Below are 10,967 nucleotides of genomic sequence, written 5' to 3'. Positions count from 1 at the left end.
CTTTGGTGGGATGATAGTATTCACAAAGGCTAATAGGTAAAGGAAAGTGATTTCCTACGTTTTCTCTTTGTAAACTCAAAACAAAAATAAATCCAACATTTGAAAGAGCCATTCAGGCAAGGAGATCATTCCATATTCCCTGCAGAGCACTTGCTAGCTCCAGGTCTCTGACTGGCAGTCTTTGGGATATTGAAGCACAGTAACAGAGAGTTTGGCAACTTTGTGCCCTCCTTTTCTTCCTCCCAAATGAAACAGAGAGATGTGTGCTGAGGAAGGGAACAGTAATGTTTCACTCTCCTCCTGGCATGCAGTCAAGAATTTGCCAGGATGTGCGCATGTTGCCAGAAGCAACAAAGTCCTGCAGTTCAGATGTAGCCAGGATCAGGTTTGTTACTGTAAAAGTAAGGTAGGTAGGTGATCTTCACTTACTGCTAAAGATAGCTTTTGGGGAAAATACCCTCTCTGCTGGAGTTATGTAATTCATCTCAGCTGAGTGAGTTTGTGGTAGTGTGGTGGTTATTTGCATAGGTCAGTGTGATGGGTCACGTAATCATAGGGAAGGACCTCGGTATGGTTTTCAGTGTGTAGAATAATAATGTCTTTATGTATTTGTTCTTTTCTTTTAGGGAAACTAATGCCAAACTTAATCTTTTTTTAATCATTCAGAAACCCCTTAAATAGAATGAGCTGCAAATCCTACCCAGACCATCCAATAGAAATATAAGTCTATTGAAAAGGATGTAATATTTTAGGATTAAGGAGCAACCAGTGTTCAGAACTCTTCAGTGGCTTTATCATTAGCAAAACAACTCTGCAGCATGCTTCAGCAGGATGAGTCACTCATACTGTTTTGAAGTTTAGTGAAAGCATATGGAAATTCAGTGACATGCATATTTTTAAAGGGTTTTAAAAAGGGTGTGTGGCTCCTGGAAGACAATAACTAGGTTTTTGATCCCTCCTAGGCAAGGGTACTGTATTTTGAGAAAAATAATGTACAGAAGCCTTGAGGTTGCTTCCAACATGAACTGTGTTATAAACGTACCGATCCAAGCACGTACATAGCCACTGTCCCCGTTAGCTAAAGAGGGAGTACAAAAGTAATGCTGGATTTGGATGGAAACCAGGCAGATGTTGAGGCTGAGAAAAGCTGCATGCTGTGAACTGCCTCTTGGCTTGCAGACTTCCTGGGGGAGGATCGGAAGGGTGACATTTTATCTGTGTCTCATCTTGTCCAAAGAGGGTGGCTGACGCCTTAACCCTAGAAGGGAGGATGTGTCTCAGGAGTGCAACTGGAATCAAGTCACACTTGCAGCTCAACAGTTTGCACAGGTGGATAGCAGCAGCTCTGTTGAGTTTACTGGCAGGTTCTTCATCCAGCTGGTTTGCCCTAGCATGTACATGTCATTCTGTGTTCTGCTTTCACTCAGGTTTTTCACAAGTCTGCCTGGCAGAGAGGAGGCTGCCAAACTGCTCTGCTGCTGACAGGCTGGAGGGCTCCCCCTGAGCGTGGAGGAGCAGGTCTGTTTGGGAGCAGTGTTCTGAAAATACATGTTTGCACCACCAGCAGTGTGTGCTCCTCCTGCAGCTCAGGCTGGTTGCAGCTGCAGGGTAACAAACATTTGGATGTGAACACCCAAGTGAAAAGTTGCAGTACATGTGGTTTGTGAGAGGCAGTGGACCGCACTGCTGTGCCACATTCTCCTCTTGCTTCGGTTTCTGGTATAGGAAGCACCTGACTCTATTTTTGTTTCTTCTGCTTCTGTACTGTTTTATCAGCTAGAGATGAGTGTGTTGCATTGGTTTCTCTCAGATGGGTGAGTACTTCCACTGCTCCAGCTTTTACTGAAATAAATGCTTAGTTCCCTCCAGGGTCTTTTGTTGCTATTTTGAAGTTTCTGGAGTAAAAAAGGTAATTCGTGTCATGTTGTGCTAAAGCCATTTTTCAGTAGTTAAAGCTAAGCCTATGTACTTCATGTCTGAGGATAAGGCAGGGTTCACATGTGGTATGTTGCAGTGCCTTCACTAACTGGCAGTAAGCCTTAGAATACATGAGCTTGATCACTTGCAACTGCATGAAAGGATTGTCTTTGTGCTGTTGGTTTGCAGGAGTAACTTACTGCTGGGTCTTTCTTTCATGCAGAAAAGTCTTTTTTGCCTGTCCCTTTACCATTTAACATAAGCTTTGTCCAGCCGATACAGAGAAATTCTGCACGCAGAGGGGGAGAAGGATCACCCTTGGCTCCAGTTTGGTAAGAAGCAGGCTTGAGCTTGTGTTCTCTTTCTCTTTTTGAACTTTCGATGTTTTGAACCTATTGAAAAGAAAGAGCTGAAGCTTTTTGCACGGTCCTGTGCGCCAGTGGTACAGGAAGCAACTCTCCCATGTGTCAGTTTGTTTAACTCACCAGCTTGCTGTTGTGGGTGAGTTCACACGTGGTTTTGGACTACTGTTCTCAACCTTGATGAAATTGTGCTTCATTTTTTTATTCCCATATTGTGTTGTACCATAATGAAGGTTTAAGAATAGACTACTGGTTAAAAGTTGCCATGGCACTGAATGCATAAACGTACTGGAGTTGTTTCCAGTTTTGCCACTTGTGTGTTACTCAGAGGCTGTGTCATGGCATAGCTGTCCCTCCTCTACCCACTCCTCAACCTGGGAGTGAGTGTGAATGCTATGTGCAGCAGACCTGAAGGAATGGGAAACAGTGCAGCTTTAGAGAATTACAGCCTAGTTAGCTAGGCCTGGCATGTCCTAATCACTGTCACATTTTGCTTTCTCATTTGGTTAGAATTCAATATGGTTTGAGGAAGGAGTTCCTGATTTTTTTCTTTTAAAGGAAAAATCAGTACTGAAATTGACATTCCATGTTTCTCTTTTTTTTTTTTTTCCACCTCCTCCTCTTGTATAGCCAGACCCACTGTCTGTCACTAAATACCCTAAAAATATACAGTGTATCTGGCCTGCAGTTCATCTGTTCAGCAGGATGAGCCTTTGAAAGAAGCAATACTTCAAAAATCAGTTGAGATGAAAGTTGCATCTCTGAGGTGTCTGAGAGTGGGATAGTGGACTAGAGGCAGTGCTTTGTTATGCAGCAGCAATCTCAGAATATATGTGTCTAATATTAGCTCATGGCAAATACCAGCACAGCTCCATGTTTGTTGATGAACCCACATTGCCTTTGGTAGACTTCTCAAAATGCTGTGTCTGTGTTCTGATGTGTTGGGAAGCAGCTTTACTTTCCCCAAACCTGCAGATTTCTCATGACAAATATTTCATGGTTGTTTGAAACCTGTTTGAATACTCTTTTTTTTTTTTCTTTTCTTTTTTTTTTAAATCTGTATGTAGTGTTAGGAGCTATGCAGTGAGTTAGTTGTTCCAGTTTGGAAGTCTCTAGGAGAGCTTTTTCAAATACTCTTTCCTTACAGAGTATGTGGTACATGATATTTTTACTATTAAACTGTTCTTAAAAGTCTCAAGTGTGTAGGAGTACTGTTCTGAAACTTGGTATGCCTCCCAGGAATAGAGTTAATATTTCAAGAGAAATGTCTTTACTGGGAGCTGCTTGTACTCAGATTCTTTTGATGAAGTCAAGTGCAGAAGTAGGGAAAACCATTTTGACTTCTCTGGAATTGAGGCGTTTGAACAACTTCTGCTTAGTTACTAGCCTGAGTATATGTAACCAGAAATGAAATAATTAAAGATTGCTACATATGCTTTAGTGTGCCTGTAATCAAAAGTACCTGAAATGAGAGTGAGCTGTGCAAGCATTTGAATTAGAGAAAGTGCTGTCCTTCAGACTCAAGGGCACTTTGGTGTGTGTTGTGCTCCTGTGTGTGCTGCCCAGCCCTGGCAGGTGGCTTGCTACTATGAAGTGACAGTCTTCTAATGTTATTCAGCCTGTGCCACCTGTCTCTGGCACAGATTAACAAACACATAATGTATTGAAGTTGTGAAGCTTGGTGTACTGCACTGGAGCTGAGTTGACGTGAGAGGGAGCATTCAGGGTGGTAAAGGGGCTGGCATAATCCGAACAGGGACAAAGCAGCTCAGGTCCAGCCACACAGCAGTGAATCTGGTTCATTAGGAACTCTGCAGGGCAGGGTTTCTTAGAGTGTAGGCTTAGTACTGTCCTTGGAGGGAATGGGGGGAGAATTTGGGTGTGAGTATGCTTAGTGCACCTGAATGCTGGGATAAGGCCAGATGGTTCTGTGAGCTGGCAAAAGAAGACAGCAAGGCTGGCTATGGGTAGATTATGTTAGAGAAACTGACTGTACAGAGCTGAGTCCTCTCAAAGGACTGTATACTTTCTGACTGACTATTCAGCTACAGGAAAAATGTGTTTTACACACAGACACATGCACTTTAAGGGAAATGAGCTGAAAACCCTGAGCTTTATCACATCAAGAAGCCTAGCAAAATCAGCCAGAGCAGATTTGAAGTTCAATAATTCAAGCAGCAGTCTTCCTTATGCAGGGACCATGTTGGTAAAGATGGCTTTAAAAGAGGATGGGCCAGTGAAACTGAGCTGGGACTTACGTATCTTGTATTCTCTGCCATCCTTTTCTCACATTCTCTTTCATCCTTTGCCTCCAAAGCGTACTGCCTGTCACTGTGTTTAATTTTTGTATTTTTGTCCTAGAACATCTGGGACATTGCTTTTATTTGCTTGTAACTGAGCTCTGTGGTGTGTGGTGATATGGGCCACCAAATCCATGGCACTTACTCAAACAGCAGAAATGAGAGGGAGTGTAAAACTTGTTTTGAACAAGGTTGAGAAAAAAAGGGCAGTGAAGGCGGCAGAATGTTGGACATCTCTGTATGCCTTCTTTCTAATTTGACAGCATATGTAGGTAACCAGAAGAACTATACCAGCAACCTGTGGCTCACAGTGTTCATTGTTGTTTAGATGGTGTAGTTTATTTAAAGGTGATGGGGCCTAAACTGGGTTAACCTATATAGTTACTGGGTGAGTGCTTGATGTAGTATTTTTTAGTAGTGATCCTGGATATGGCTTCTGCTTACTGCCTGACAGTTGCTGGCCCAATGCTTCTACTGCCTGGTGCTAAGATTTCTGACATTTGAAAATTGGGCTTAGCTCCCGATAAGAAACAGTTTTGTGAAATGTGTTTTGACCTCTGCTGTGTTGAAGATTTAATTACTGCATCAATGCTGCCATCTACGGATCTTTAGCTAGCATAGCAACACATCTTTGGAACAGCAGAAAATGGATATAATGGCATCATTCCTTTATACACCTGCACTTCCAGTTGTGCATGAAAACTGATTATGAAGAGTGAAAACCACTTGGACTCTCCTATGGAAGGGAGGTGCCATATGGCATGGCAGCTTTGATCATTCATAAGGTTGTAGAACTGAGAATTCTGTTGTTGCTCAAGGAGTTGCATATCATACGGGTCTCTCCTTGTGTTTCTTTTTGAAAAATAAGTACAATTCTGAGAATGAGTTGTAAGCAAAGACTTCCTTACTGTGTATAGTCTCAATTTATCCTGAGAAAGTGAAGAACTAGAAGACACCTAGTGGGGGAAAGAGGAAAAGGACTGCAGGCAACATTTACCATTCTTCTGGCTTTATGATATAATACAAGGATAAAATCTAAAATAAAAAACTAAGCAACCCTCTGTTTTAAAAGCTGCTTACCTCCCAGTTTTGTTGTTTTATTTGTTTGGTATGCCTCTATCAAAATAAGACACAGTATCAACAATTTTCTCACCACAGCACTTCATTTTTCTGAAGAAGTGGGTGTTTGTGTTCTAAAAGTTTTATGATTGAATTATTTCATGAAAATAAGCAATGCCTTCTTTCCTATGTGGGAATAGAGGACCTCCTTTTTAGCTTAATAGTTGACCCTTGAGAGTTATTTTCAGTCTACGTGGGGATGATCAACCCTAAGAAAATTAGGTTTTCTTTCTGCCTTTATTGGCAGCTTGTGTTTTTTGCCCTTCTCTTCCTCCTTCAGGAAGTAGGAAAACCTTGTTTGTTCCTCGTGTTCAGCCATAGTAAAGGAAGACAGGGATGTGGAAGTCCCTTTGGAATTTAAAAGGAAATCCTGCATCTAATTGTAGATGTCTGTACCAAACAATTCTGTACAAATGAGTTTTGGCTATTGTTTCCAAATTGGGTTGTTGTCAGCAGTGCCTCATGTTACTTGATCTGAAGAAAAACAATCTGTAACTAGTCATTACATCCTAGAAGCATCAGTTGTCTCCTGTCTGTAGAAGTTCTGCTATGAGCATGGATTCTACAGCATTTTTATTGTAAGGATCTGATATCCTTTCATATGATGGGTAAAATGTCCCTCCCTATCACAGAATGAACTGCCTCCATTCCAGTGATGCTCTGCCTCTCTTCCTTCTCCTCATATTTGTAGGGTAGTTAATTATTTGATTGGGGTAGAGGAAAAAGGAAGAAAAATGGATGGGTAATTTTTTGAAGCAGTTGGAGATGTTACTAATGTGAGGAGGTACTTTTTCTGTTATGTCTTTTTGCAAAATAAAAGAGTGTACGATTGCTCTGCTAGGCCAAAACGGAGGGTAATGGAGTAACTTCACAAAGGAGGTCTTGCAGTGACTGATGCTTTAAAGAAATTCCTCTTGATTTACAAAAGTAATGGACAGAAGTTGATTCAGTAAATTCAGTGGTTTTCTGAGTAGGCACTGATTGAAACTTTAAAAAACAAATATGCATGAGACAGAAGGCAGTGTGTGTAGTTAGAAAAAAACTTAACATGGTTGCTTCAGTAAAATGAAAACTAGAACGCCTCTTTTTCAGAGTTGAAGGACTTTTCAGAATAACAAGTTTCTTTGGTTGACGTTCTTTTAAAATTTCCTTTTTGCTTTTATTTTATGCTTACTGAATACTCTCATTTTGTTTAGTCATCACTTTGCTTCAGACACCTTGGCCTGTAGTTGTGAAAAAGGGTTATATGGTGGTCTTAATGGGGAAGTATTTTTGCAAAGAAATCACTTCTCTGCCACAGCTTTCTATTTTGTTTCTGTTTTGTCATGAACAAGCTAAACAATTTCCTCCGAGCGATTTGAGCCTCAGAATACTTACAGAGCTCTCTTCAGAAAAAGAAGAGTTGCAGCCATGAATCAAAAGGAGAATGGTGTCTTGAAAAAAAGATTGTGGGAAGCATTTTAATTTTTCAAGTATTATGAAGTAAACCGAACTGTATGAATAAGATGAACATTAAAACCTCTTTTTACTAGTCTTTAGCCTTTGAAGACATGCTGTGGTGTCCATTACAATATGCTAATTATAATGAGGTAAGTTATGACTAGAAATCTTTTTATTATTATTTACTGAAAATTCAGAAGTACTTTAAAAATGGCTTAGTGAAAAAATAGTGAATTATATTTACTGTAGAAGAGGACCAAGGGATAGCCAATTACTAGACTTCTACAGAATTGCACTCAAAATCTTGAACAGCAGATACAAGTCACATTTTAGTAGTTAGTTCCAACTTACTGTTTCTACCATGAAAATAGGTCATAATAAATGAGTCAAAAATAGCTTAGGTACTTTGCATCCTGGGTCATCATAAATTGCCATCCTTTGGCTCTGTTCTGTCCAAGCTTTATGTGAAATACAGATCCTAATAAAAGACCATCATTTAGTGCTTTAATCAGTGGGGAGCTGGGAGTGAAGACTCTCTGCAACCCATCATATAATGAAGAGTGCCCTTGAGTTGCTTAAGCGTGGACTGGGTGATGTGCTACATATATGGAAGCATGAGGGTGGAGAGAAGCAGGGTTTCTGTGACAGAATGTGGAAGCTCATACCACAGTGAAGGGTCAGATGTCAGAAGTTGGTAGGAAAAGCTGAAGCTGTTATTTGCCTGGGGTGCCCACCTCTCCCCAGTTATCACATAGCCAAACTTCTCCATGCAAATGGTTCTCTGTGATTGATGCTATGCTGTGCCTCTCTTTGCCCTTTCTTAACAGCAGAAACATGAAATAGGTGAAGTTCTAGGAGCTGTTAGTTCATGTAGGACGTGCTCACTTTGTGAAGAAAGTATTTCTCGGATGAAGTAGGAATGGCTATGAAACTAATGGTGTTTAAAACCAGCTGAAATCACAACTCTTTGAATTTAGGCTCACAGCATATCAGGTTCCTGGATGACTACTGATCAAATGTATCAACTGTATGAAGGCAAGAAGTTGGCGGAATGAAAATGTATTTATTCCAATACTGAGTAAAAGCCAATCCCCATTACAAATTGGACCATTCTCAGTATAAGGTTCTACTTCTGAGGTTATGTGTGTCTCAAGGGCCTCTTGAAGTAAGCACCCATCTTAAATGAAGTTGCCCATTTGCTTGGTTCTATAGAGTGTCTCACAAATGGCAGCTTACCAGATAAAGTGTCAAGATCCTTAACAACTGCTAGGCAGCTCTCTACTCTTCAGATTCTTGAAGACTGTAAAAGGATTAGCTGACCCTCATAGAAACATGAGTTTGATTGTTTCCAGGCTATACCTGTCCAGGCTTAGAAGGCACTTCATCCAGGCTGGGATGTATGCCCCCACGTCCCTCTGGACTTGTGGAGTAGCTTCAGTGAGATGCTTGGCAGTATGCCTATCCATGATGCTTTGCTCACTGCTCACCTTGCATGTAGGCATAGTTTGAGAGAGTGTACAGTGGTGGTAAGACATGCACCCACAGGATTATAGCCTTTTCTCCTCAAGTGTTACCAGTTTTGTAGTCACAGATTTCTATTACCTGAGACAGGAACCTTCTCTGATACCTTTGGAGGGAGAGAGACCTTGAGTTTCCTTGTCTGTGTACCAGACATACGGTAGCTTTGGACTGTGTGGGCTAGGTGATTCTTTTGTCCATCAAGGTTCAACTTATCTGAACAGTGACAGCTGAGAGTACCATGGTGTATTATCCAGACATGAAGAATGACACATCACCCTCTTGCTTTGGTTAGGGATGTTAGTCATTTGGTGGAACTTTACGTATTGGCATATTACTGAATGGGATTTTGAGTGCTTAAGTCAGGTGTGTCATGAGCAGGAAACCTGAGATGATTTCCGAGAGCTATTTTTGAAAATGTTTTCCTCTATTCCGGAGCCAGTCAGACATGAGGCCACCTCTTCCAGTTTTCTGTCGATACGAAGAGTTTGGTCAGGATGCAGATGGGTTAGTTGTGATGGCACCACTCCATCTGAGAGGCAGCTTTCATTCAAGACTATCTCAGCTAACAATGCAGTCATCCCACATCTGCTTCTTTACTTTTTGTCATTGTGTTCCAAACTGGTCGTAGCTTTTAGGACTGGTAAAGTACATCCAGTAAAACCTAGTGAGAAACCCAGTCAAGAAGAAACATCGGTTGAGAAGAAACACTTACGCTCTTGCAGTTCTTAAGTGAACTGATTTTCTCTGTGGTGTGAGACAAAATACCTTTCTGTGTTTTAAAACTTTGTTCATTTTGTTAATGTGTTTGCTTGTGTGTACACTTAAGAAAATAAGTGGTGTGGGGGGGATACTCAGCAATAAACTGTTTTTTTGTGGAGAGCTTTTCTGGCCCTTACTTGTTACTGTGAGTTTTATCAATGGCTTGATGAGGCAGCCAGTTTTGTTTGTTTTGCCTTCAGTTAATGATCATTTTCCACAATGGGATATTATTAATATCCTTATTTGGTTAATTTGGTGTTGTCTTTCCTCACAGTGTGGCTCTTTGAGCCAGTGGTCACCAGGTTTTTTTCAGCTTTTGATAAAGATAGTGTTTTGATAGCTGTGTGCTCTTCCAGAAGTGTGAAAGATTCAGGTCCATGTGGGTGAAACATCTTGTTATAACATCTTGTGCTTTCCTTCTTCTCTTTTGAGGATTCTTCTCAGAATTCATTCCAGATTCCTACATCACTTGTCAGAAAATCAGCCTGCTGGTGTTTCATCTGATCTCTCATATTTCTAGAACTGGGGCATCTCTGTACCTCTTGGACATCAAACACACTTTCTTTTTTTACATTTATAAAGGTCATTCAGGAATGTTTCCTGTTTCTTCAGTGCGTAGCTGTCTCTGTACAGACTGGCAGGGTGAACAGCAGGCTGTGAGGCAAGGGAGCTGGGCATAAAGGCATAAGCCCTATTGTCCACAGTGGGATCATTAAGGACTGTTTCCACTGCAGAAATAAAACCCGGAGTTTTATTTACACCTTAGTGGAAGTGGTGCTTTGGCTACAGGACTTAAGCAGCTGGCAAGGGTGCTTCATCTATTCCTGTTCAACGGGGAACAATAATCTGACATTATTACTTCTAGACAGAATTGCTGTAACTGTCCACACTTAGAAGCTGTGATGTTAAGGTTTCAGCAAGTTCTTAGCCCCTTCATATCAGCAGCTGCTGGTAAAACACTATCTGGCTGCTTTGTAGGCTAGTAAGTTGAGAATAATCAGTTTTCAGCATCGCTATATTTAAAGTAGGCTGCCTCGGAGTGTCTTCTGTTAACTGACCACAACTTCCCTCAAAAAGTACATGCCACAGGAAGGATGAAATTGCTAAGCCTAGCTTATTAGAGGGAGGAACACAGCTCGGGTGCTGCATGGTATAAGACAGTGTATGCTTTTCTGGAGGGGCTAGGATAACCACAAATGTTGCTGCCTTCAGAACAGGTGCAAAACTTGCTTTTTTAGTTTAGCCCTTTGCACAACATCTGTCACAACTGAGGAAAAGAAAAGAGGAAGAGGATAAACTCATATTTTTGCAGTGAGGAAAAATGAATTCAGCTTTTTGGAAAGAAATACAGGCCATGTCTTGACCTTTCTGTATTTTAGGAGGATGCTAATGACAGCATTTTGATAAAGGCTTAAATAGAGCAATACACTAGAAGATTTTGAAGTTACATAATTTGCTAACTTTTCTGCAAGGCCAATGAGTTTCATGTTGCTTCTTGTCTAACAAGTTTTGACCAAATTTGTTAATTGTAGAAGGATGCAGATTGAAA

The 10,967-nt window shown here is 40.9% G+C and overlaps 1 protein-coding gene across 1 annotated transcript in view; it reads left to right on the top strand.

The window, feature by feature from the left end:
- The window catches only part of UBAC2 (UBA domain containing 2), an 85,396-nt gene that overhangs the window by 21,377 nt on the left and 53,052 nt on the right, over positions 1–10,967 (top strand). The gene's annotated exons all lie outside the window — the stretch shown is intronic.

The sequence above is a fragment of the Pezoporus flaviventris genome, unplaced genomic scaffold (assembly GCF_033815535.1).
Source record: "Pezoporus flaviventris isolate CSIRO_AGI_PZ_B2104156 unplaced genomic scaffold, CSIRO_AGI_Pfla_v1 ptg000095l, whole genome shotgun sequence".
Classification (NCBI taxonomy): Eukaryota; Metazoa; Chordata; class Aves; order Psittaciformes; family Psittacidae; genus Pezoporus; species Pezoporus flaviventris.
This window is presented reverse-complemented; position numbering and strand designations above follow the sequence as displayed.